The sequence below is a fragment of the Pseudopipra pipra genome, chromosome 2 (assembly GCF_036250125.1).
Source record: "Pseudopipra pipra isolate bDixPip1 chromosome 2, bDixPip1.hap1, whole genome shotgun sequence".
NCBI classification, from domain to species: domain Eukaryota; kingdom Metazoa; phylum Chordata; class Aves; order Passeriformes; family Pipridae; genus Pseudopipra; species Pseudopipra pipra.
The window spans coordinates 8,912,691-8,940,259 of NC_087550.1; the positions used below are offsets into that span (position 1 = coordinate 8,912,691).

Here is a 27,569-nt window from a genome sequence, read left to right on the forward strand (position 1 = left end):
GTTCTCCTGTAACTCCCATCCTTGAAGACAACATTGATTATCTGTTCTCAAGAGTACCTGGTGTGCATTCATTTTTGTATTATCAGGAATTAGCTGTTGATGTGAGCTGCTAAGATCATGCTTAAACTGGGTATCTGACTAAATCAAATAAAATGTTCTATTTTCTCTTGAACTGCAGTTTTTCCATTTGTAATTTTTGCCATTTCTTTTCTCTGTTGTTTTCTGTTTGTTTGTTTTGTTTTGTTTTTTAATTTCCTCAAATCCAGTTCCTTGGAAATGTAGTTCTTTGAGGTTATTAGAGGGGGACTCATCATTAGCAAACATTGCAGTTACAGGCCTTACAATAATATTTTCCAATATTATGGCTATTGCACAGACTCAAATAGACTGAAATGGCTCCAAAAGAGCCTAATTTACCACCAAAAGGAGTTTAAAGTAGGTTTTAAAAGAATTGTCTGTGATTTTGTTTGTGAAAGATGGCATTAAAACTATATAACAACACAGAATCTCAAAATGGTGTACAATAAACTAAAGCAGTTTTAAAGATCATCACACTAAATTTCTATCTGACTTTGAGTCCCAAACATGTCTCAGTGTTATAACTTTGATAACTCTTATCTGTGAGTTAAGTCAGTTGACTGTCAGTTGTTGATAAAACGTTAGTGTTGTATTGTCATTACAGCTCTGTGACAAGGAATCACACAATGAAAGAGAGAGCGAAATGACATTATCAGGAGCCACTATCTCAGAATATGTTTCAAATTTGTATACAAAGCCATTATGGTCCCCTGCTCTGGCTGCTGCAGTAATGTTTTACAGTACAATTTCATCTGCAGATGTTGCCAAAGGACAGTATTCCGCTACGTTGACTAATGCGTTTCTCAGGAAATAACCTTCTGGTTTTCGTGGGACTTGATGCTGCATAAGATGCCATTCACCATGAATAAAGGTGTCAAAATATGGCCTGGAGTTATTATCTGTATAACCTAAACCTTGCTAAAGCAATGAGATACCCAGATTAATGGCTAATGCCTGGGATAATATTCCTATCTTAACCCATGCTGTCTGACCGAAGGTGAATAATAACGTGTGCATAGTGTGTCATCAGACTCTGAAATACAGTTGCAATAGTATGGAATTTCAGAATAAATATCTGCCTTCATTCTCTTTTATTCCCCTTGTGAATTTAAGTCAGTTCCCTAAAATATTGTTTAATATGATTTCAGAGTTTTAATAGCATCTATTGACCAAGAGAGGACAAATGTCAGTTCTCTCCCCATCTTGTTCTCTGTAGGATAAGTTTGTTTGAGAATGCATTTTATTTTTAGTTTTACATTAAGAAACATCTTCTCAATTATCTTTGAAGCCATCAAACAGCTTTCCCCAGTTAATGGGAGGTCTTTAATGATACCTAACAACATGTTCTATATAGTACTTTGGGATGCTTTGAATATTAAAAGCATTACAACAAGCTGGATTCTATTTTTGTGCTGGCTTGTATCATTTTCCACACCAGCTGAATTGCTAATAACAGCAAAGTCTAACTCACATAAGCCCAACATGAAAAAAATTTAATAATAAGTGATAATTGTGTTATTAAGTAATTTTGAATGCTATATGGACATTAAATAAGAACTTACTTTACTGATTCCATAAAGCAGTCCAGCTTATTTATGAATATTCTTATAGAAAAGAGAAAAAAATTAGCTATCATTCCTTTGATAGTTCAAAGTCTTTCATTATTGTCTCTGACAAATTTTTCATGCCTGCATAATTATTTAATACAGCACAAGCAGGTCTAACAGAAATGAAGTCCATATCCATAGTTCAGCAATCTGGGTTCCCCATTGCATTTACAGTAACTATGTACAAATAAAAGGCCAGAGCAACCTAGTGCCAAATTTTGTGTTGATAAATCCAGATTAGGTCCGAAATTCTCTCCTAAGTGAACAGAGACAAGAAGACTTTCAACTAATAGTGAAATTCATAGCAACCCAAACAGCACAAGTGTTCCCAAAAGAAATGTGCATTTGAAGTGTTGACTCAGGGCTATAATCTATATATTCTGTGTAGGAAATGCAGGCGCAAAGTGAGTTTTTGGGGAGGCTGACTGGATTTTAGGGCAGTAGGACAAGAAGGCAGTATATTATCACTACCCTAAAATTATGCCAAGGTAAAATTAGCTGGAGCTAGAAGTGCAATTCTTGATCTACCTTAGTCAGAAGTAGTTTAGGTTCGTGGCTTTGACCTTGCTGTGAGATGTGCTATGCAGACAGCTGTTCACCAGTCTGGGGCAAAGAAACACTTAATTGCAACCAGACTGCAAAAATATCCATAATTCAGAGGGACAACCACACAAACATAAGAAAATTAAGAAAATTGTGATTCTAATTATTAATGAGGGTGCTTATCTGGTAGGAAAGCAATAGAGGTGATATTTAAGAAGGGAAGTCTTCCATTTCCCAGATGGAAGATGTATTATTAACTTTTTCAAAAATTAGAGAATGACATCATCTCCTCTGGTTACAGTTTTGATAGAAGTGCCCATCACTGCTGTAATTGCAAAGGCAATACACTGAATTTGCCCAGCAGAACAGACTTCTCAAAGCGTAGAAAATGGTCTTAAGGCATGAAATTGTTGCCATTAGCTCAGGCATGATGGCTGTGCTACTGGGTATATACATTTGCAGAACTCAAACAGCTTAGAAAATAAAAGTTTAGGTGCCAAGAGGGTCTCACAAACTGAAATGGACGTTTGGGGATTTATGGCTCAGATCGTAGCTTTCAAGTGTTCTTATATTGCACTTGAGGGTGTCCAGCAGGGTACCTGACCAAAGCCAAATGTGTTAAAAAAAATTGTGAAGAACTTGAGAGAGAAAAAATAAATTAATTCAACTTTGAAGGAACGCACGTTGACACCTTTTCTTCTGTCATAACTTTATCACAGGAGTGTAGCTCATGCAAACACAGTGGGATCTTTACACTGGCTTCAACTCTGGGAGAGTTGCACTCAAGAACTGAGAGGTCATCCTTCTATAAATGTGTCAAAATATGCACAGCAATGAAACAAGCTGTGTTTTAATAAGCATTTGGTTTATATATATGTGCATGTGTGTATGTGTACTGAAACACAGCTAAAGCTGCAACAGGGTAAGCAAAGTGGTATATCTAGTAGATAGATGTGTTGGAAGCAGAATTGGAAACCTTACAGATAAATAAATATTCTCCATAATTACAAAACATAAGCAACTCTGTTAAAAAAAAAAGTTTAATTCCAGCTAAGCTATCTTTGAAATGAGATGTGAGTGTAGTTTTCTGAATGTTTTTGATGTTGATAACAAACAATTGAAGTTGCTCTTCAATTGAACACCACAGTAGGGGAGAAAAAAAATGGTCTTACACTGCAGATTTCAGATACATCGGATCAGATATGATCTGTAAAGCCTGAGGTTATTGACAACTCAATACCCTTAATTTGGTGGGAAAATAACTCAAGGCAATCTTTATTGACTTTTACTATTATGATTAGCCACAGAAAGGAGTATTTGGGGTAGCTGGGATCATGAATTTTTTTAGGGTACTTTTCAAGGGTTTGGTTCCTTCTTGTTTTGGATTTTGAGTAGTTGTTTACTTTTTTTTTTTTTAATTGACTGACTGATCATCAAGATAGAGTATTTCTTGCAATTGAAATACAGAATGAGCTTTTGACATGCAGAACACTGTCATGAAACTATGAGGTCCTGTTTTAAAGTAATTATTTAGCTTTTCTTTGAACACTACTCTGTGAGAGATTATTGAAAAAAATCATTATAAGGTTGCACATCAGTCAGGATACTTTCTGTCCCTTCTCTTTGATTTAGACATACATTGCCAAACAAATCAAAGATTGCACTTGGGAGCTGCATGCTGCTATGATGGATCTCTGGAGAGGAGGAGAGAAAAAATGAAGTTAAAAAAAAAAGGGGATAAGAAATGTGAGGAACAAAAAAAAAGTTTCAGCAAGTGTTGGCTTTGCTGTCATTCAAATAAAAGGGAAGGGACAATTTGATGCATTGCAAGATCATAGCCAAGGATAAAGAAACAGAAGTTCTCCCTGATAGAAACAAACACATGCACACATTAATTTGGATTCACTCAGTTTTTTGGATTTCACTGTTTTTTTACAGACAAGAGCTTTCTCTGTGTTCTGGTGATATGCCAGTGCACCAGTATATTTCTTGAGCATGTAATGCACACATTCCATGACACCAAATTATATCCTGAAGTTGATAAAGCTGAGAAATGAGAAGCAAATAAGGATATTTTCCCTTAATTTCAGAGCTATTAAAGGATATAATCTCTTAGTGCCTCAAAAGACTTGACTATTGAACTTTGGCTGTAAGTACCACTAATTAGAGGTCTGTAATGCTTGATATGCCTTGAGAAAAAAAAAAAAAAAATTCCACAAACCAGCTCATTAAAACTGGGATGTTAGCTCACTGCAAACAGCTGCCAGCATGGGCAACTGGGGAGTGCATGTGGAATGAGAGGGGGAAAGCTGCTGTGAATGCAGCCTAAGGAAGGTGCTGCACCAAAGCAAGCACACTGATGGACAAGAGAGTGAGTCTGGGAAACTTCCACAGATGGAAACGGCAAAGATACAACACCTTGCTTCAGGAGTCACCTCTGATAACTCCATGACATTTTCCCCTCGTATACACTTCTCTGTAGTGACAGGACAAGTATTACTTCAAGCTGTGCTCTTGCAATTAGCTGCCTTAATTGCATAAAACCTTTTTTACCCGTGGCCGTACACAGCACACCTCGTACAAGCTTCACCACAAAATGCTTTGTGCTGGAGCGAAGGGACTGAGGGAAACATGTCATTAAGTTGCAATCCAAACCCAGTGCAAAACTAAAAACTAAAACTCTACTTTGCCCTAGTAGAGCTGTGATGTTACAACATGCTCAGATTGACGGTGGAAGCGTCTCAATTTCATTTTTAACAGGCTGCCTTATGGAAATCTGTATCTAAGTGAGAGAACTCATTAAAAAGTGTAGCAGAGAAAAGTGTGGAATTAATCTATGAACTTTTATTCATGACTATCTGGCCTTAGAAAATTATTTGACATTGCATATGGGTGTCAAATACTTGCAGACTGAACCCTATTGCATATAACTATCACTCCCAGCTTGCAGCTATTACAGGCTTACACTTGAACTTTCTTAACTATACATATAGCTTAACTGTGCCTTTACATGTGTAAACCCTGCATGCAGAAATAACAACTTGAAGAAAAGGCATGTAAATTTTAATTGAGTACTCCTTTTTTTTCTACCTTTGAATATGTATCTCCTCAAAAGCAGAACATATGCTTAGAAGTTGAAACTTGTGTTCCCTATGTGTCCGGTGAATACAATACAAAAAATGCAAGTATTTTGTGTATGTGTGGGTGAAAGGAACCTAAGTGAATTTTTAGGTAGGATTATTACAGCTGAACTAATGAAATTCTGTATTTTTTATTCAGTGCAGCAGGTCCTGGTCACTGCTTAGTGCAGGAAGTGCCTTTTTTTAAACCTGTGAACCAAACTTGAGTGTTGGATTCAGCATTCCTGACTGGTGTGGCCTGTTGCCACTTGCAGGATTTGTTCTTTACATGTAATATCCCCGAAAAACAATACATGCTCCAAATAATGTGCTATAAATAAAACTTTGCCCGTGTTTTCCTTAATTTTTAAGTGAGACCAGGGATCTGTAGGATCCCTGCACATGAATCTGCAGGATTCTGTCCCTGCAAAGACTGGGAAGCAGAGAAGGATAAGCTCATTGGTGCTTATGAGACATCCTGCATTTCTTGCCGTCCTGTTCCTCTTAGTCCCTCAGAAAATCTCCCACCAGTTGTAGTCTCTGAGGAATAGTGAGAATTCATGCTGTCTCACAACTCTTTCCCACCCACCCTTTCTTTCACCTTAAAAAGTGAAGATTTTTCAAGAAGAATTGATGAACTTAGATAAATGTGCATTTTGGTCAGAAGAAAAAATTAACTCTGCTTTTTCTTAGATACAGTCTGTGTTCCTTGTCTCCTCAGAGGGATCATATTGCACGGATTCACTTCCTTCTGAATTTATAGTGTTTTTCAAAACTGAAATAAGGCTGGTGGGAGCCTTCTAGGACCTTGATTGGGATTTTTAAAGGGGATATTTTTATCAAATGGCTGGGGTTTTGTTTTTGTATTTTTTAAAAGTAGATGGGGATATACAATCTAAACATTTCTCCTGTGTCTAAAAACATAAAGCCTTTAGATATATGTGGACTTGACATGCTATTTGTTCCAACTACATGTCAGTAATGTACAATCTGTCAGCAATATTTATTTATACATCTCTTAAAATACATTTTACTCTAAATTGTAAGTCTTTCTGGTTTTAATCTAGTTTGCATGAGATAAAAAAGAACATTAGCTATCAATAAATAGAGATTCAAATCACATAAACACTTTCTCTAAAAAAAGCAGTCAAGTGGGAGCATTTTATTCACCCCATAACCCTACATGGCTCCAGCCACAAAAGAAACATATTTTTCTAAAGATATGTGCATTGATTTTAATTATATCAGATCAGCATAAACCAGTTTATTTTCAATAGATACTGACATTCCAATATTCCACAACATATTGATTCTAAATTTTTTTTGGAAAATGCAACAGAGGCATGCAACACAGCCTGCTCAACGGAACCAGGTAAATCACACTTTGCAAAATCATTTTCCCCTCTAATAGAGTCAAAAAATGGTTATTATTCTTTAAGGTTGCTGCACTTTAATTTATTCTTTCATTCCCAACTGCCTAAGCAGTTTTCTCAAACGTTGCACAGTCCATCATATGTTGCATCTATTTTCTGTTTGAGAGAAATTGTCTTGATTTTCATAACAAAATAATGACACTTTGTGCTATTGTGAGAACACTACTGCAACAATCTGAGATATCCACTAGTGCTTCCATCTCTGCCTTTGTGCCCAATAAACTGAGATTTCATCAGCACCATCCTAAGCCAGTAAACTAGATCTGAAGCAATGGTCAAGCAGTATTTTGCATATTAACAATGCTATTCAGATGGTAATACCTCTTTTGTACAGAAGGACCTATTTCCTTTTGGCATCAATAATGTTTTAGATCAGAGAGATGTGACAACTGATCTTGCAGAATGTGGCTACTGCTCACTTAGCCAAGAATAGCCTAAGCCAATTGTTCAGGTAGAAAGCCCAACTGTTTTTCTCAGCGTTGCAAAGAGCTGGCTAGCAAAGCAATTTTCTAGTTTTGGTACCACATTAAAGCTTGAGAGTTTTTTGGGAATTGCAATTCCTAAAATGGCCATCTCTATCTCCCTACCCAGACCTCTCCTTTGAACCATGCCAGCCAGACATTTTCCTTCTTTCCCTTCTATCTCTTTCTACTGAAACTTCCAGCCTCCCAAAACTTCAGTACCTTCTTAGGAACATCAAGTGACTTGGCAGGCTAATTGCTTTTCTGCTCGAAGAAGTTATCAAGTGAGTACACTATTTTCTATAGTAATTACAGAATGACCCCAGGGCAGAATGTGTACAACAATAAACCTCAGTAAGAAGGCAGGTATTTGCTATTGTAAGTGGATAAAACTCCTCTGATGTCAATGGGGTTGTATCTATTTCTGTGGGCAGATAATTTGGCTTGCACTAGTAGGTTGTTGGTGGATACTTCCCTTGTCTTTTTAGGAAGTATTCCTATGTGAACTCCACCTCTCATTGCAGGAAAGCAATTACACCTTTTTTACCTCCAAGGTTACGATGGCCAAGACTGTCTTAGAACCAACAGCAGCAAATTTAATTCAAATAATTCTCTCCTTTGCCAACATATGGATCAGGCTGCTCACTTTCATTTTGGAATATTTCAAACTGCTGCTTGATAAAATCCCCAGATGGCAGAGAATTTAGCTTTCCTTCCTCAGTCAATAGCAAATGTATGCTCCTTTGATTGCCTCTATTAAAAATCTCAGGTGAAATTACATAAGAGAAAATTTTGGTTCTCTTTTCCACATATTCGGTAGAAGATGAAATTTGTCTGTCCATTGCTATAGGATAAGGACTTTAATGCTACAAGGAATGGATCAGTCTGTTGCTTGTTCAGACTTGACTGCACCAAAGTGAAGCAGGAGCCACAACTGGTTGGGTGCGTTTGTCAGTGCCCTGCAAGACGAGAGAAACTGCAAATAGGAACCTGAAGTCAGAGTTGTTACTCTGATTATAGCCAGGGGTTTAACCCATAAAACCATCTTTACAGCAAGGGATGAAGGCAACAGGGATGAAAGGGATTGCTAGGGGTCAGATGCCCAAGTGAGATGCCTTGAAAGAAACCCTGTAGGCAGTAAAACACAGAGTTAACCCTGACACTGCAAAAAAGTTTGTCTTGTCTAGACTGATCCTATTTTTAAGGTTACTAGAAAAAAAGAATAGCATGGAAAGATAAATGATGACAGAGCTGGATCTCAATGTCTACGTCATAACAGATCATCAAATTAACACACATATATCTGTCTCATATATCTCCAGGAAACTGGTATTTGAAAAGCCCATGGGTATAAACAGGAAGGTCTACCATGTGAGCTCATAGAGCTATAAACAATCAAATCAACTCTCTGAAGGAATAATAACCGAGGTCCTGACAGGGAATCTCTGTTGATTGAGATATGTGATGTGGTGATACCATCTCACCTTTGTGGCAAGCATTTTAACAAATATTATAACACTACCAAGGCAGGTTCCTGCATTCACCATCAGAACTCTGACATGTTCACATTTTGATGCCTTTTTTTTTTTTTTTCCTAAATAATAAATACTTCCAAGGAAGACCCATGGTAATACATGAGGATTAAACAGAGAGGTAAAAGAATCTTGGCTACATGTACTAAAAGAAATATTGAAACTGAACCCTCACACATGTTCGAACTCATGCTCTTCCAGATTCTAGAATCAACAGTATAACTTGCACTGTTTAAATAAAAGTTAAAATTTTCCCATATGTCAAAGAAAAGAAAATATTACCCCTGGGTGCTTCTCACTATATCTCAATGCTGAAAAAAAATTTGCAGTTATTTCTAATTATCAAGAGCAATGATGCTAACCACTACTTCTGAATGCATTTGTTGTAGTGAGCTGTCTGCATTTCTGTTTCTCTAACAACAGTTCACAAATAATCCTGTCAGATTCATTCCTTTTTGTGTTCAAACAGGGTTTTTTTTTTCTGTTCCACAGGTCAGGTGATACTTTGTTAGTCTTATCTATGCCATGTGTGACTCGATTTGAAAAAACGACTTCAAGTATATTTTGGTTTTGTTTCTTTTTAGTTTTGAAATGGTATTTTTATTTTTAAGTGACAAAGTTACTGTGTGTTTTTTTATGCAGTGTCTTGCTATTTTAAAGGTTCTCATGTCATTGTAGATACTCTAATGCCATTTCACTCAAAGAAAGATGGCATTTATTTGGAAGGGATTGAGTCATTGTCAGCTACCTGGAAGACTAGTATGAATCTGACATCACTCTGACTGGCCCTGTTTGTTTATTTATTTGCACTTCAATTTCTGTCAGAAGTTCTAAATAAATTTACAGTAAAACCACTACTGCTGTCACCAGAAGTGAAAGGGTTTTAGTGAACACAGGTGGTATTAGTGAATACCAACAGCAAACATTGCCATGACTTGAGGGAAAAAAAAGAAAAAGGTGAGAAGGGAGACTTGTCAGGTTACCCAGAGAGTCTAATCCACATGGTGGGGGGGAAATTCAGACTAGTAATCCTTGAGCTCTCCATGAGAATGACTGGTTTCTTCCCTTGAAAAGATAAGTACATTTACCTCAGCACCCCAGCTGTGAAGTTACAACTTGGGGAATGATTTGCTTGTCAACACCAAAGGTTACAGCAGAAAAAAGAGGCCCGAAGATGCGCTCACAAGAAATCCTGATGAGCCACCTTAGGAAGTGTGTTTCCATCGTTTGTACATCTCCACAACAGTGGTGTTTATAACACCTTGATCCAATTCATCTGTTCAGCCTGCACGTAGATTCATTGTTCATTATCCTGAGATCACTTCCTAATCTCCAGGTACTTCACAGTCCTGACTCTTCTGCAATGTCAATAGGTTTTGAAAGAAAGAAAACAAAGTACTCACTGCTTTAATTTTGATTTGCTAAGTAAAGTTAATGGTAAGAACCCTTTTCTCTGTGATGTGACTTTTAATATGACTATTAAAACATATCTCACGTTGAAGTAAGGAAAAATTTCAGACTTGCTAATAAAAACTTCCACATTTTCCAGCAGCCCAGGTAGCAGTTTCCTCAGACATTTTACCCTACAGAGTATGTATCTGTAAGCAGTACCTGTAAACAGACCTTTTTTTCCCCCAGGGCACTGAAGTTTCACTTCAGAACAGCAATAAGTCCTTTAATCTTCATAAACAAAATAAAAAAAAAAATCTCAATAGTTGCCTGCTATTTACATTAACCTTTGAAAAGGTCTTCTGTGTTCTATATATTCAAGACAATTTTCACCTTTATCTGAAAAATTCAGATTGATACTAAAAGCTGCATGTTTCCAAAACAGTACCACTCCTCATAAATTATCCTTTTCCAACAGAATAGTTGTGTTGAGAGTTGTTTTACAGGAAAACAAAACAAAAAGAAATTGAGACACTGTATTTACTAGTATGTATATATCATCCCATTATAAATTACTCTCTGTCTGACCAGTTACCTTTAGATACAAAAGTTTCTAACAAAAATGCACTCGGGCATTAGTTGCTTTTAGACTCCTGGGTTTAAAATGTGTCTGAGAGCAGATGTTCCAGGAGAGGGTGCAAATTTCAATTCAGTGAAGTCTAGCATTTTGGAACCTGGGAATAAGATGCTTTTGAAAATTTTATCCATATTTTTTTTTTCATAGAATCTGCTGAGTTGGAGAGGACCTACAATTTCCTTACTGGTCGTACTTTTGTGTCCATACTTTTTTGTTAGATTCTTCTTTCATATATTTTTTTCTCATCATATACATTCTTTCCTTTTTAATATTCTTTCTGTTTTGTGTGGTTAAAATCAATTTGCAGTAGAGGCTTTAGGAAGAGCTCCTTTGAATACCAGAGAAAAAAAGAATGGAATACCAGAGAAAAGAGAATATGGCCTTATCCAGTTCTTGTGTGTATATATATATCTGAACAAGAAAATGAAGTAATTAACATTACCTCATTATTGGTTAGCTTACCTGCTCCTCAGAGAGTGGACTCCTGACTTACCAAAATCTTGTAAAGAATTTAATCTGTATTCTAGAGGTTTCCCTAGATGTCTAGAAGCAATTTCAACTTTTCCCTCTTATATCAAGAAGGAAATTCGAGCCAGTGAGTGAAGAGTGTTCAGAGCAAAAGGTATTACATTCAACAACACTTTAAAAAATTAAGCATGCAGTGAAAATGCAGCTTGGAGATAGAATGCACGTTTTGGGCAATTATAGGTGAGATATTTTTTTTCAGGTAGCACGTTATTTGTGCTGTCTCATTAAACTGACAGCTTCTCAGACAGGGAAGAGCAATTTGACTTAACATGATATTCATTGCATACATATTGCCATTTGGACACTGCAATTCTTTAGTGGAGTAAAATTAAAAGCATGGGTTAATTGTGGGTATAGCCAAAAGTGAATTTCGAGAGAGATGACTATGTAGCAAATCCCTTTAAATTAACAAGACATTGTGTGTGTGTGTGTCTGCAAGAAGGAAAACAAATGTTACCAGTCATAGGAGATATTTTGGCACACTAGTAATTGATTAAATATTTTCATAGACTTCCGACTGTCTAATGTCTATATTCTTTTTGAAACTTCAGTGATTAACTTTGTTTGTTTTAAGAACCAAAGTACCTTCTGTGACCAGCACAACTGAGGTATTTGGACACATCTTCAAAAACATGATAATTTAATTGATTCCTTCTTGATTTCCTTGTCTGAATCCATAAACTTCAGAAATAATGTCATACATTGTGTTAATGTCTTGTCTACTATGTGTTTATGTCCTTGTTACTTTCTTTATTTACTCATTCTAAGCCTTTCATTTTTGTAATAAACTTTTTTGTAATGCAATAAATTCCTGAGAAAAATACTGCAATGTTACTTCAACTGCAATGTTAAGTGATTTCATGGGATCTGTCACCCAGAATTCAGATTACACAATTTCTATTTAGAAAACATGCAATAATATATATTATATATAGTATATCATAGGTAGAGGAAGAAATTTATATTTAAACTGAATGGATTCAATGAATCTGTTGGAGTACTAGGAAGAAATATGCCTTTTTTTGTTTAAGTGCTTTACTTGAAGCAGCTTCTCTAGAGGAGTTTAATATCCTTTGTAAGGGAAAAAGTTTACTGGTGGTTTTTCCTTTGTCAATCATGCTGTTTTTACCAGTGCTCTTTTTTACAAGAGAAATTCCTCAATAAAACCCTGCAAGTCATTGCTGAGTGGGCCCTGCACACCAGGTATTCCCAGAAATGGTATGAGAGGTTTTGGAGAAGACCTCTCACTTTTTAAAAACGTTATTTTCTCCATCTGGCCACATGTAAAACCAAGTGTTTTCACTCTGTTTTGTCCTTGTCTCCTGTGTTCTTTTCTTTTCCCTTCTTACATCTCATTTTTCAGTGCGATGCCTCTACTTTCTGCACTTCCCTCCCTGCTCACTTTCTTTATTGCTCCCTCTTCCCATTTATTCAAAACCAAGGCAGGTGCTATGTAACCCCACAGGAGTACATTTTTCACTCTCCCTGAGTACTCTAATAGCTGTTTCTATCAATGCCTTATTTCTGTGCTGGACTTTTCCTGTGTCAACAGCCCCACTGAGTTTAGTGCATCTACACACTCAAGTGAAGTTACTCAAAAAAGGTTTTGAAGCATTTGCTGGATGAGAACCTGCAACCAGGGCTGGCATTTTTATAGAAATACTCAGCATGTGTTCCAGTCACTGCTTAAATATCAGGAGAGCCCCTCACAATAGGATGTGTTGGACTGAAGTGATGCACAGACCTGTCTCAGGCTCTCTACTTACAAAGAAAAATAAGAGGAATTGCTGAGCTCAGAACTATGCTTGATCATATTAGAGGGAAAACAATAATGAATCAAACATTCTTGGGCAAAATTTGTGAAGACTAATGCAGAAAGTTAAAGGCTTCTTTATTAAAATTATAAAAAAGTATCAAAATTATAGAAATACCTGGTGTTTCTCTTTCTGTGCACTTCTGGCACATAGCATTATAGCCGAAAAGTGAAAAAGAAAGGGTTATGTTTTGCCCTTGAGAGTGATAATATGATTACAAGAAGACAGTTTCAGATCTGCTGAATATTTTAAACCATACACTTTAATGTGTGTTTCATTAACTTTGGGGTGGGAATGAAAAGAAGGCTCCTTCATGATTTTTTCTTTTTTTTTTTTTTTTTTTTTTTCTGTTCCACTTCATTATTAAGCAATGATGCCAAGCTGTTCACCAGGATTGCTGCTAGCAGGCTTGAACAGCTTCTGCCAAGTGTGATTAATGCAGATCAAACAGAGTTTATTCAGAGGAAGAGATTGGCAGATAACATTTATCATCTCTTAAGAAAGTTGGGATTTCCAGACTGACGTCAGGCTGGTGATAAACTTAGAGGCTGAAGGATGTTTGACCTCCTAATTTGCATATTCTTCAGAAGAAATTTGAATCCATTTTGATTAGATTTGAAACCTGAAGAGAAGCTCATTTACATGCAAAGCCTCTTCCAGTGGTTAACTTTGTTTTTAAAAGGACAAGGCATATTGAGACTGTTATCAGTGATTGTACCTTTTTTCATAAGAAGAAAGACTAAGGGTCACTCAGAGCAGTCTGCTGCTGGCCAAAACAGAATCCTCAGGCTATATGTAGTGTTGGGGGTGTGGGGGGGAAAAGCAGCTTGGATTTAATTCCTGGATGTGCTTTTTTACCTTGGGCAATCAGGCACTACCATTTTTTTTTCCCTTTGCTTGACAGTATAGACTTTTCAGAGGCCCAGGTTCAGAGGAGGGCTAAAACACAAGACAGCAGCTTGCTGTCTTAGGTGAATATCTTTTTAAATAATGAGAAGATTTTAATGAGAAAACCAAAAGTTGTTTAGTCTTTACCTTTCTCAAAAGCCATTATCTTCAGGTCGGTTTCCTGGCTGCTGAGCAACACAAAAGCTGTGTTGAGAAACTCATTCCGTTTCTAAGATCTATTGCTTGGCCTTGAACCTCTAACACAAACCTCTGCACAAAGATCTTCTTAAAATAACAGTTTTCCACTTCCTCCACCTTCCTCAACCAAACACAGCCCTAATAGCAGCCAGTGTAATAAAAAGTGTCCAACACATGAAAGCAACTTGCTAACTGTAGTCAGCTAATCTCTGAGACACCCTGTGTTGTCTCACCTGTTCTGAGGCAGCAAAAAGCTCATTAGTACCAGATGAATCATGTCCCCAGGCTCAGCCAGCTCATCCAGCAGAGGTTATTGCCCATATAAAGCTGTCTTGGGCAGAAAGACCTTTGCTTCCCTCCCATTTTGCCTTACACTGGCATAACCTATTCTGCCATAGCATGTATTTCTCTGCAATGACAAAAGTCCCTTTTTGATATCACTCTGACCTAAGACCTCTGTTCCTCACCACCAATTTCCATAGACTCACTCTTTTGAAAGTGTCGCAGTTCCCAAGGCTCCAAATTATAAAGTTTGTTTGGTTTGTCTTTTTACAGAAAGGATACCTCAGGGAAAAAAAAAAGATTGATGGTTTAGAACACACAGTTACTTTCCTATGCAGGAAAAGTAAACAGAGAGAAGCCTATTTTTGTTATCTTGTTGAGTAGCCACTTTCAGCTATTGCAGGTAGTATTTTTTGGCATAGTGGTTTCCTCAGTATGGCTGAGACTATGGCTCAGATTTTGTATTCCTAAACAAAAACCTTTTAAAGGTGCCCTTTTGTTTATTTATTTATTTATTTTCTGAAGAGTTCTGAACATCTCAGTACTTCTTAGAAATACCTGCCTGCTATTGATAACTTACTTTCATATGGGTAACACAAGTTTAAAAGTATGGTCTCTCAGAGAGACCCTGTGCTAGACCTAATTACTTTAGTGGGAGCCTCACCCTCACCAGTGGCTCTGGCAAAGAGGCATTGCTGTCTGGGACCGAACAGCAATTTTAAAAGAAAATAACAACAAAACCCAACAGCCCAACACACATAATCTAACACTGGAGTTTGTGCCATGGCTCATCTGGCAGATGTTCTGAAGCGTGTGCCTCTGACTATCAGAAGTCTGGTTTCTGTGCTGTTTGCAAATGATCATTTCTGCTTTCAGTGGTGATTCTGTTCCAGATCCCCACGGGCAACGGCAATATGTTCCACTTACTTTCAGCTTTCACTGGACCAATATATTTTTAAAGTCATAGTAATTTAGAGTTATGGCCAGAGTAATAAGGCTGTACCCAATCTATCCTTGGGGTTGTTTCTGGACAGCTTAGTCTTGCGCTTAGTGCTGGGAGAATGTCGGCTCCAAAGCCTCCTAAACATCTTCCTCCTGCCACACTGGAGGACTTGCAAGCCTTGTCCTTTGCCTGCCCCTGCACAGCAGCACCTTTGGGCTGCTGGCTCAGGCAACAGCACAGCTACACGAGTTGCTGTGCTAAGTTCATCACTCTGTTTTACTCCTTCGTTTATGCTCCAGAGGCAGGAGGTGTGATACTGGTCTGCTCCAGGAGCTCGGAATACAGCAATGGCACCCCTGTGCATAAATATCTAACTATCTTTTTGAGGTCTTCTTACAGCTTCTGAATTAAATTTTCTTCTCTTTAGTTCTCTGCAATGCCACTCTGGAAACTGTTGCAGCTCGTCTCTCCTCTGGCAAAAATCCACCGCTCCACTGTCCCCCCATATCGTGGTCAGCTGCAGTAAAGCTGCTGAAGGACCCTCTGATTCACATTTCAAGATACAACTGCAATCAAGCCAGCTCAAGGCTTTTCAGCGCTCCAGGCAAAGTCACCTTTGTCACATGAAGAGTAAGGGGCACCAGCCATGTGAAGCAGTTCCTGTTCTGAGTAAGGACAACTCAGAAGAGGGCATGGGGCTTGGACGGTGAGGTGGAGTTTTTGTTCCTATCACCTCCAGTGATTAGAGCATGACTGCCTACCCCAGTCAGCATCCCCACCCTGCCCATCACAGCACAGAGGCAGCTGGAGCAACACCCTCCTCAAAGGTGGCAGCTGAGACTATGGACAACCACTTGCCCCTTCCCTGCACACACTCACACCCAACCAGCCTGGCCTGCCTGTGACAGCAGTTACAACAAAGAACGAGCCTCTCACTGTCATCCCCAAACCTGCCTCTAGCGAGGAATGGCTGCAGCCCTTCCTAATGGTGAACCTGCACTGAAACACAATTTGAACATTCATAATCTCCTATATCGGCTTCTCATACCATTAATGCCACCAGTGAGGTGACCTTTCAGCAAAGTGTCAGGTACTAGCAGCAGGCTCAGGATTGCAAACTTTAATTAAAAACTGTATTTTAAAATAAAACTCAGTTTAGATGCACCGATAAGTGATTTTTCACTACGTGAAATTTCATAGGGCTTTACTGAGGAAAAAAAAAATCATTGCAAGCTTCCTATTAATTTCTGGCTAGCTGGGTTTCAAGGACAATTTTATTAAAAGTGAGCAGAGCTTTCCATAATAAAACCTTTGCAGTTGTTATGACCACCTGTGCTACCTCCCACCTCGATCCACCACGTGACATAGCAAAGCTAATTTTCCCACTTCCTAGCAAGGAAATTGAGCTGTTACAATTTCAGACGATAGTGCTTACATACACATATTCTAGACTTCATTATTTTTCTGTGTGGCAAGGCTGGAGCTGGCAGAGGTTGTGTCTAAACAGCTTTAAGAGCTCTTTCTCTATGCAGCAGGGTATAAAAGTTTAGATAAAATCATTAAAGTTTCTGAATGGATATGAAAGCAAGAAAAAATAGGGAAATAAAACTGGGTTCCTGGTTGAAGTGCAGAGCTCTGTACGGAAAAGGTCTCAAAGGAGACAATCTTAATGGATTACTGTTAATAAACATTACAGTTTATTAAACAGTTTATAAAACAAACAACAGGGTGGCACTCATCTGAACTGAAACACAAACAGGGAAATGATGACTCTTGAGGCTTACTCACCACAGATAAATTGCTTCCTGCTCTCTCCTCAGCCCTAGGTCTAGGTTTTATGAAAACACTAATTGCTCCCCACTGTCACTCTCAGCCACCAGTGACTCAGTGAAAAAGAAAAAAATCAAATAACAAAAAACCCCATACACCTGCTTGATGGGGTCCCTGTGGATCAGCCTTTTTTTGGTTGTGCCCATCTCTTTTTAATTTCACAGGGTAAAACCCATCAGTCTCAGCCACAAAGAAAGGGCAGGAGAATTCACTTTAGGGAGAAACTTGGCAAGCTGAGAAATGGAAGGTAAGGGAGGAGATTATAATTTATGCATAGGGGTAGTTTACATGCTGTCTCCTCTCCATGGTGAGAATGTAGCAAGCTGTCTAATTGGAGCCTGGTTTTTGGCTCCACTTAAATTCCTCAGAAAACATTGCACTCTACAGTCTGCATAGTTAGATTTTGTAGCTTTTGGCCACAGCAGAAGCCTAATAAAAAATACAGGGATGAAGAGAGCAAGCTATTTCAGGCAAAACATTCGGGAGCAATGCAAAGAGGTCACAACTGGTGAGAATCTGCACAAAATTGGATTAGGCACAGATGAAGTATCCGATCATCTTTCTGCCCAAATTCATAAATATATTAGCACACACAACCATCAGTGTCACATCTTGTGTTTATATCCAGCAACTGCCCTCTTCACTGGTCTCTGACAATTCTGATCAATTGTTACTGCCCTTCAAAAGAAATTTTGGTTTCAATTTCAAACCCTACTCCGGGTGTTTCCAGTAGATATGTGTTAAAAAAGGTGCAGTGACACTCTGGCAGGGGATTGGATGGAGATCCTTCTTGCATTTGCTCAGAGCCTGTGCAATACCTACAAATGAACACCTCATTACCTAAATACTTGCAGTTCAATAGGTTATTGAGGTTTGAAAAAAAAAGACCTTAAAAATTTAATTCCCACTATGCAAAAACTAATGTTAAACCAGCAACAATATCTGCTAATTCAGTCAAATAAAGTGGATACCCATCCACTACATTATGTAGTTTTGAGAATCAGATCCTAAAGATGCAAGTCTGGAAGCCCTAAAAGTTTCATAGCTGACATTCAGGGGAGCGAATTTATTGAGTGAGGACAACACATCACCGGGCAGGGAAAAGGAAACACTGATCTTGAGTGTTAACATGAGCTGTGTCACTGTGGGCACCAGCCCCAGCTTCATGACCTCCTGTGCCTCGGTGTTCCTGCAGCCAATAAATAAGAAGAATTTAAGTAACGTATAGACTAGAGGAAATCTGTATATTTTGGTAAAATGCAGTTAGGTATATGATATTTCAACTTCAGATGGATGTTTTAGCAAATTGGTGTGAGTTACCACTTTTGAGTGAAGCTAGAAAGTGCAACTAATAATGAGATTTAAGGAAAGACAACTTAAAGAAAATGCAGAAGGGCAAAGCCGCAGCTTTGGAAGCATCCTCTCTCTGAAACTGTTTACTGAAGTCACGACCTTTATTAACTGCATTCCTTTCCTCCTAAAAGACAAAATTCACCTATAAATTATTTGGAAAGGCCAGGTTCTCCACATTAATTTACTGAGGCTTTCATCCTTCTGCACAGCAGTGTATTTTTAATACTGCTCAAAAGGTATCAAGTACCTTCTTTCCAACCTATTCACCAGCTCTAAATGGGATTTGACATTACGAGGTCAGCTTTGCTTTGCCTCTTAGATGACTAACAAATTCGCAGAGACAGAGGTTCACTGTTCTCACATGGATCAATGTTCAACAGACCACTGGGTTTGATGGCAAACATTTAACTTTCAGCCATTAAGTAGAAAAGGAAATGCAGGTTGTAACAAATTACCTGGCATCTAAACAATGTTAAAGTTGTCCATTAGGAGTGCCCGTAGACAGTGCAACAGCACATTAGTTTTAAATTGCAAAGTTCAGTCAGTGGAGTGATAGAGTTCAGATCTGAAGCGTTTTACCAAGCTATTGAAAGGCCTGTACAGTGAAATGTATTTAAAGTGAACAAGAGTAGAATGGAAATACGTTTGGATAGTCAGAAGAATATTGCAATCCCCCTTGTCCTCCCCATCCCCTGCAAAAGCAAACAAAAACACTGAAAAGCACTGTAAACTATAATGGTAGTTATAACAAATTTTTCTATAAAATTGTTACATTAAATTGATTTCACTGTGTTTAAATTACCTGTGCATCATGAATAAAATATATTTTTACCATGTTGATATCACAGTATGTTTTTCCTACCTGCTATGAGCTTATGAGCTACTCTTTTCTCCTTTACACTCATATCACCTATATGTCTGTTCACATCAGCTTCCCAGTTAGGAGTAGTTTCTACCTTCAATAAGACTGGAAACCTATATAAGGTAGAGGAATACAAAGAAGGATTACATAAAGAAGAAATACAGATAGTGGTACTATTTGGGACAGTGGTGTAGGGATGAGATCTTTCAACATTTTTCACTTAAAAAAAAAAGCTTCATTGAAAACTATTTTGGACTATTTGGCAAATTTCATTTACCAGTTGCTTTTTACTACATCATGGATGAGGGAGCAACAAAAATTATATTGCTCATGAAAGGTTGGTGTGAAAAAAGTTAAAGATGCTGGCAAGAACAAGCTTCCAGAACAGATAGGAAGCATCGGTTTGTTAGTGAACTATCTGGAAATGCAGCCACAGGTGTGATGCAGGGAGCTCTCACACAGACCAGTTACAGGTGTTTGGTTGGTTCTTGGTGTTTGCCTCCTCAGCCAGACTCCCTGCTTTGAATTCCTCTACTCCATTTTTGCTTGGCTCCAAACAGAAATCTTGTCTATTTATCTCTACTTTCAGTCTGTGTTGCAGTTCCTTGAATAATCACATCCTTCTGCCACACTAGGGATCCCGAAAGGAAGCAGACCAGACCTGAGCAGAGGGTTTTTAAAACATAAATGACAACATGAAAATAGAATTCATATAGATTGCAGAGAGAGTGAGAGTAAATTATGCTTTTCTGTTTCCTAATATTTGGAGCACGTGCTTTGAGAAGAGGATGGTTAAACGTAGGGAGTCTCTTTGGAGGAAACCTGAGAGATAAAAAGCAGAAGAGAGACTGATGGAGAAAGGGACAAATGTAAGGAAAAAACACAACAGGAATGAACCTCAAGAAACTGGAAGGAGAGAGGCAGCAGGAAGGGGAAACAGATTAAAGAAGTTATGAAATAATTTATTTTATACACTTTGTTTGGTCAGGTTCTCTTCAAATAATTCCACTTTGTTCACAGTGATAGGCGCAAATTCACCAAGGCAATATTTGGCATAATATTGCTCCTTACAGAGGGGTTTTTTCCATTAACTACTAGAGATGTTGGTTATAAATATATGAGGCAACCTCTATGCATTTTTACTACTCAAGAAAATTGCAGGTGGATAAATAAATATCAGGCACAAAACTCTCTCAGCCTGGAAGACCAGGACAACTCCTCCCCCATGAGCACTTTTACTTGTCAACACCATTACTTCTCAAGAATGCACAAAGATATTGTCACTTGTAACTCAGTGGAGGAGTTTACTCAGCTTCACAAATCTAGCAGCCAAAGGAAATAAATACCAGTAATAACATCTCTCATTTTCTTCTACAAAGACTGGATAATTTACAGACCTCATGCTCAATTTCTGCAATTATTGTGGTAATCAATGCATCAATACTCCAGAGACTCATCACTTTAGATATCCAGTAAAAATGTTTAGCTTTCCAGAAATCAATTGAAAGAAAACTGCCTAAGGAAACTACCTAAGAAAAAAAAAAAACTACATAAGAAAATTCTAACAAAAAAAAAAGAGCAAAATTCAAGCCCATAAAACATAAAAATTTTAAAACGTTAAAATTGAGCATCGTATACTAACTTTCAATATGAGCCAAAATAACTCCAAAAATGTCAAAAAGGTGCAGCATTTAGTCACTGTGCTTGCTTTGCATTATCTTGGAGTAGGAAACATTTCACAACCAAAGGCCATATCAACGTTGCTCAGAAGGATACATCTAAAGGAAGAATTCTGACTCCTCACTGTTGTTTTTATGGAAGTTACTGTGACAGATGTTTCTGTTCTTTGTTTGTAACTGCTAAGACAGTAGTTGCTCTTATTTTTACAGAAAGAAAAATATTGTTTAGCATTTTTTCAGGACTGAGGACACAATTTCAAATCTAGTGCCTGTTAGTGTTGACCTCCAACTGAGTTAGAAGAAAAGGAAAATATACACCCTGAAGATCATGGAACTTCACTGCTATACATGCAGTCATCCATTATTTTTACTTGACATTAGAAGAAGATTAAGACATCCTTATTAAGATTATTCTGTGCAATTAGAACAAAACCCATCTACCTGAATGAGGCATTACAAAGACTTTTAGGCATATTAGTACAATGATGCCTAGAGCACAACAGAATCCTGCCATGGACCAAACCAAAGACCTCCCTGTTTTTCTTTTCTATGTACCAAGTATTTTGAATAAAAGCTTTTTTTTTTTCCTCTCTTGATGCATGAAGCCAAAGAGCCTTCATATATATTTATGTTACTATAAGCAGAAAGCAACAATATGCCATCTAAATGGAGAACAACCCATATCTTTTTATACTTGCTTCTACATCAATATCTCTCAGCTTATTCATCCTGTGGCAATGAAAACCAAGGTCAGATTAGCAGCATGATTAAAAAACCAAACCTGTATAAATTTGTATTAAAATTTATCTTGTACTTCTACTTTACCGTGTGTGACACTTGTTTATTCCCCAACGAATTTGTTTTTTTTTTCCACAGTCCTTTTTTAACAGGTAGCATGGAAACTACAGTGTTTGAGGTGACTAGTCAGCATTCACTGAGAGCATTAAATACATTTTTCTATGTTACCAGTTCTGTTTTGCTTTCCTTATTGCAATAGTCTTTCCTTTTCTCAATAGTCTTGTTACCACTGAGCTTTTCAAAACAGCACTAAGGTCTTTTTCTTCAGTGACTAGAGGGGCACAAGAAAGGTTAAAAAATTCTTGACAATATTAGGATGTTCAGCAGAGAACAGAGCAACTTGGCAAGATGTGTAGGAGTTCCTACTCAACCATTTCACACTTGTCAAGGTCAAGACTTCAGTTCCCTAATTTTCAGTGTCTTATTCTCGACGTCTTTAAGTTATACTTCTGCTTTCACATACCAGATAATGACACCATTCTCTCAGGAAATACTCCAGCAAGGAATGGGAGAGCACCCAGTCTCACTACTTTTAGGTTTTTTTTCCTCCATCTCTCCCTGCTCTGTGAGGGGAATTGCCATCATTTCCATGGAGAGAGTGTGAACAATGAAGTTCTGGACTATATTTTTGCCAGTGATATCAATGGTGAAGAAGAACAATGGTACAGATGTGTCAGAGAGATATCCTTCCTGTCCTGTTTTCCAGAGAACCTCACAATTGTTGCATAAATTCGAGTTGTTTGACGGTGTGTTGTGTTGGGACTGGGTAGCTGACAACCTGGGTACTGGACAGCTTTCACCTGGAGTTCTAAAATTCTAAATTCAGTTTGCTGGAAAATGTTGCCCTGGCAGCAGAGAAATCACAGTTGATGTAGAAATAAAAAATAATAATAAAAAAGATGCAGTTCCTGTGCACATAAAAAATGAATGGAAAAGAAAGCACTAGCAGTCAACCAACACCCAGAGTAGGTTAAAGAAATAGCATATTTTCAACAGTATCTCAAAGGAATCTTAGCTATGCAAAGGCAAGAATGCCTCACCTGAAGCACCCATCCCATTTTACAACTGTCACCAGCTGGGCTCAAAAGAAATAAGTGCTAAACTCACCTCTGGTGACCTTGGTATTTGCATTTTAAAAAGAAAAGTTGTGTCATACAAGAAACCCATTTTCTTCCTTCTCTTAAACTTTATTTTCCCAGTGGAAACATTACAACAAAAGTCACTTTGACAAAAAATTTCCACAGGTATTTCAGCGAAATATCAAACCAGAATGTTTTGGTCAAAATTGGCAACGCATCAGTTTGCAAAAGCCAAGGCACAAACAGCTTACTGAATAACACTGGAAAAAACAAAATTTCTCCGTGACCCCAAGGAAAAAATGGCTCCACTTGAATTTTTTGGTGAGATTTCTTATTTAAGTCAGTTTTTAATAAATTTCATGAGAGTTGGAGTGGGTTTTGTACAGTGCTAACTTTTACACATAACATGAGGCCATATGTCAACTGCTACAGCAGCCTAGTGGGAAATACAACTTTTAAGAAACCTTTTCTATAATACATGTGTTTCCCTCAGATTTAGAGTCAACTGACTAATATAAAGCACCGGGGAATGCAATTTGCTGCAGAGGTCTTTAGAGGTCAAAACTGACAACATTATTAATTGTATTACCAAAGAACCCAGCTGCATAAGTAACATAAACATCACCAAGCACTAAGTAAGGAGGAAGAAGGTGTACAGCCAATATCTATTCATCATGCCTCATCTTGATAGAACAGGTGATGCTTCCAGAAAAGCCTGCCAGGCTGTCACCTGTGTTTATAACGCTCTTGGTTTCTTCACATATGCATTTTAGCATGGTGCATTATAGCTTTGCTGTTCAGCTTTGGAGAAATTCATCTACTACACAGTGGTGCTGCCTCCTCTGAGTTAAAGCCATATGGTGTTTCCTTACAGATAATAAGTTGTACTGTCAGGAAGATAACCGTATGTAGAGTGGCGATGCACATCCATTTTGTGAAGTCTCTTAAAACTTGCTTGGATATCAATTTAAACCCACCGGGTTAAAGCATCTGTGAGAAATTACAATTGTAATCGATTGTCTTGGGTAACGTGCTTCTGTCATGAAATCCTATTGCTGCTTTCCAGTAGAGTAATGCTTCCCAAAGAGAAGCAGAAGGCTGTAATGAACGACGTGACAAAACTACCAATGCTAAAAAAAAAAAAAAACCGAATCCAGAAAATAATAGTTCTCAAATTCCTCGAGTAGAAATGCATTAAGTTAAGCCCAGGTAATGCCAATATACCGAGAGGATATGTACAAAAGGAACATTTGACATGGATATCTAATATTTAAGCAGCACGCATTTTTGTCCTTCTGAAAAATGTCCGTGTTCAGAGATACGGAATAGTTTTATTTGTCCCCAGCATTAATCCAATCAAAAATGTCAGGAAGAAGGATAGTCTGCCTCTCCCTCTTTAAACCAGGGACCTATACCTCAGTGTGAAGTCAGCTGCAGTTTTAAATTCAATTCATAGAATAATGCATGTTGAAGTCTGAAATTTTTTCCAGCTTATGAATAAGTGTTTGGATAAATAACTTCTTAAACTGATTAAATAACTTGCCTAAGAAACATAAATGCAGGTATCTTTATGTCAACCGCTGTTCATGTCTGTGTATTGATATATTTGCCAAGGTTGAAATGTGATAGTGCAAAAATAACTTCGGAAAAACATTTAGATGAAATGTCCTGTTTCAACCTGCAATAAAATAAATATTTTTCCATAATGTCTTACAGGTTTGTAAGAAAACTAGCCTAGGCATCATATCTTTTCTTGTGTCTGAAGGATATGCCTAAGGAATGTGAAATGATACTGGCAAATGGTCTCAGGTTGTCACATCTTTGGCTGCACAAGACTAACAGCTCTTTTATAAAACATCTGTCTTAGCAACACTCCTAAAGCCCAAAGGCTCAGGACACAAACTCTTTAAGGGAAAAGCGATAAAGGCTCACTAACATTGCTAAGCTGCATTTGGATCCAGAAGTTAGTCACAGAACTCATTAGCAGGTGGAATTCTGAAGATAATGGATGAGGACTCCTATTGCTTGGTCATATGGAAGCCTAAAGTATTTAAGTTCATTTTGCTTTATTACAGGGTTTTATGGTAATTTGCGGTCATGGTCTGCAGTTTTCTTCTCAGTGCTGTTTCTCTGCAAAGAACCCAAAGGGAAGCACAATAGCCAGAGAATTTATTTTAGTTCTCCAAGTTTAAGGCAGGAGTGACCACTCCATGACTCAGACGCCACAAGGGATGCTGTATGTGCTCAGCTGTGACAGAGCTCATGTCTCAAAGAGAGAAAGAATGATAAACCAGCGTGGCACTCCCAGAAAACAAGCCTGTGAAGCAACAAAATTCAAGTAGCAAATAACCCAAAAGAACAATTTGCAGTCAGGAAGACACCCAGTGATGAAAAGTTCTGCATGTAGTCACAGCAGCAGAAATCTTTAACAGCTGCCTGCAGGCCTGGTATTGCACAGTACAAGGTTCACCTCCTCTCTGACTGATGATGCTTCAGAAGAAGAAAATGATAAAAGGCAAAAAAATCCTTGGAGAATGTAGTCAGGGTCTCGCCTTCGTCATTTTATGAAATAACTCCAAAAGTTACTTCAAATTTTGTTATAAGTGGATTTTGTTATATTTGGATCACGAATAGGAAAAAAAAATCACCAAAATTAAAAAAAAAAAAAAAAAGATGATGACAGAGTGAGGAGAAAAATTAATGCAATATGGGAAAACCATGTCTTATTTACAGGTTGGTTTTCAGCCTGTTTAGCTTGTAAACCTACACTCACAAAGAACTTCGATACAGGGAAGCATTTCATAGAATCCACAAAGAATTTATTCCACAATATCTTGGCAAATGTTTTATGTGAAAATCTCTCATGGCAGAAAGAACAACAACCACACAGTAAAATATTTATTTGATGTCCATTCGTTCTGTACACACAGACATCTCTCTCACTGTACTTCTACACACGCACACATATGTGCATCCAGATATATAATGCACAGGATACATATATACAAAGATATATCTATACATATATAACAAAATAAAATGCAATATATGGTGGTGACATGAAATAACCCTAATTCCAATTTACAGGAAGCAGTGAAGCAGTGAAAGAATCAGCCAGCACTGACGTGCATTGCAGTGACCAAGAAAAAGTAGGCAACAGTTGATGGGACTGTACTTTCACATAATATACTGATGAAAAGGATTTGATGAGGTGCCCAAAGCTATATCAACCCAAATAACTTTTTAAACAACTGCATATAAATAATTCTTGCAAGTCACAGGGCCTGTAAATCTACTGTCACTACACAGCTAGGTGGTTTCTCTCGGTGTACACATGGAAACTCTGCTATAATTGAAGAAATGGCTTTGCTTGCTTTCTTTTGCCAGCACTACCCAAAGTTTGTTCAAAGAGTTGAAAAAAATGTCCTAAAAGTCTGACAGCTATTAGAAATGGTAGGCTTGATTAGGACAGTGTATGTTCAAATGGGGCACTTTGACTGCTGAGGAGAACAGTTGTACTGTCATGCTAGAACATGCAAGAAGGAATATGAGAGCTGTGTGAATATGTGAAATGTAAGTTTTTTGGCTAAAAGCCCCATCTAAGTCAAAGACTTGAAGTCATTTGTTCATGTTAACAATTCTGCTCTTTGCTGCATCAACTGGGTGTGTGCTCATTAAATCACCAAACTCGTAAGCACTCGTAACCTGTTAAATAAAGAAGCAGGAGATAACATTCTATTGAAATGCTCATATGCTGCAAAAAGGTAAAGCCTTTTGGAGGTTTGGAAACTCTCAGACTACAGTGTTTGTATGAGATGTGTGAAGACTCGTTCATTAACACTGCAATTCATTCAAAGACAAGGGCTGGCTAAGCTTTTCCTACAAACTCATATTTCATCTCAACAGCTTAACACAGTTACAATAGTTTAGAGGTCACCACAAATACAAAAATCCTGTAATTCATTGGTTTGTCTATACTGTAAAGTCCTTGGGTGAAGAAGCTCTGAATAGTTCTTACTTTCTCTTCTGTCTAATTTGGTAACTTGTCCGCCGAAGTGTTACTATGTCTTTGGAAAAATTCATTGCTTTTTTTTCCTTCACTGCAGTGGATTTTTGGAGCAAATCACATTCATATCTTAGTCTTTTTTTGACAGTATTAAAGAAAAGAAAACCCTTCCGTGCATCTTTTCTTCTCTAAGGGGGGGAATGCTTGGACACTGTAAAACAGAAAAAGAAGGAAGATAATGAGAGCTTTTCGGAAGGAATTCCAGACCTGTGTCATGGGTTACCTTTCACAGATACATAGAAGTTAGGTTGTATGATTCTGACTTGAAACTAGACTGCTGAAAGATGAGATTGTCTAAACCACTATTCAGGCTCTGAATGATTGAATATCTTTCACAAAATGCCTCCACATTAGCATTTTACTTCAAACCAGCAATTAAATTCTGGCTGTTCCTATTCACCGTGCCTTGGTCTGCGTAACAAAGCAGACTCAATGTGCACAAACTAGATC

General features: G+C 37.7%; 1 long non-coding RNA gene across 1 annotated transcript in view; it reads left to right on the forward strand.

The window, feature by feature from the left end:
* Positions 1-19,469, forward strand: part of LOC135406551 (uncharacterized) — a 32,013-nt gene extending 12,544 nt beyond the window's left edge. Inside the window, exon 2 of the long non-coding RNA XR_010426334.1 lies at positions 15,880-19,469. This is a non-coding gene — a long non-coding RNA (uncharacterized LOC135406551). The remainder of the gene's footprint in view (positions 1-15,879) is intronic.
* The last annotated feature ends 8,100 nt before the right edge of the window (positions 19,470-27,569 follow it).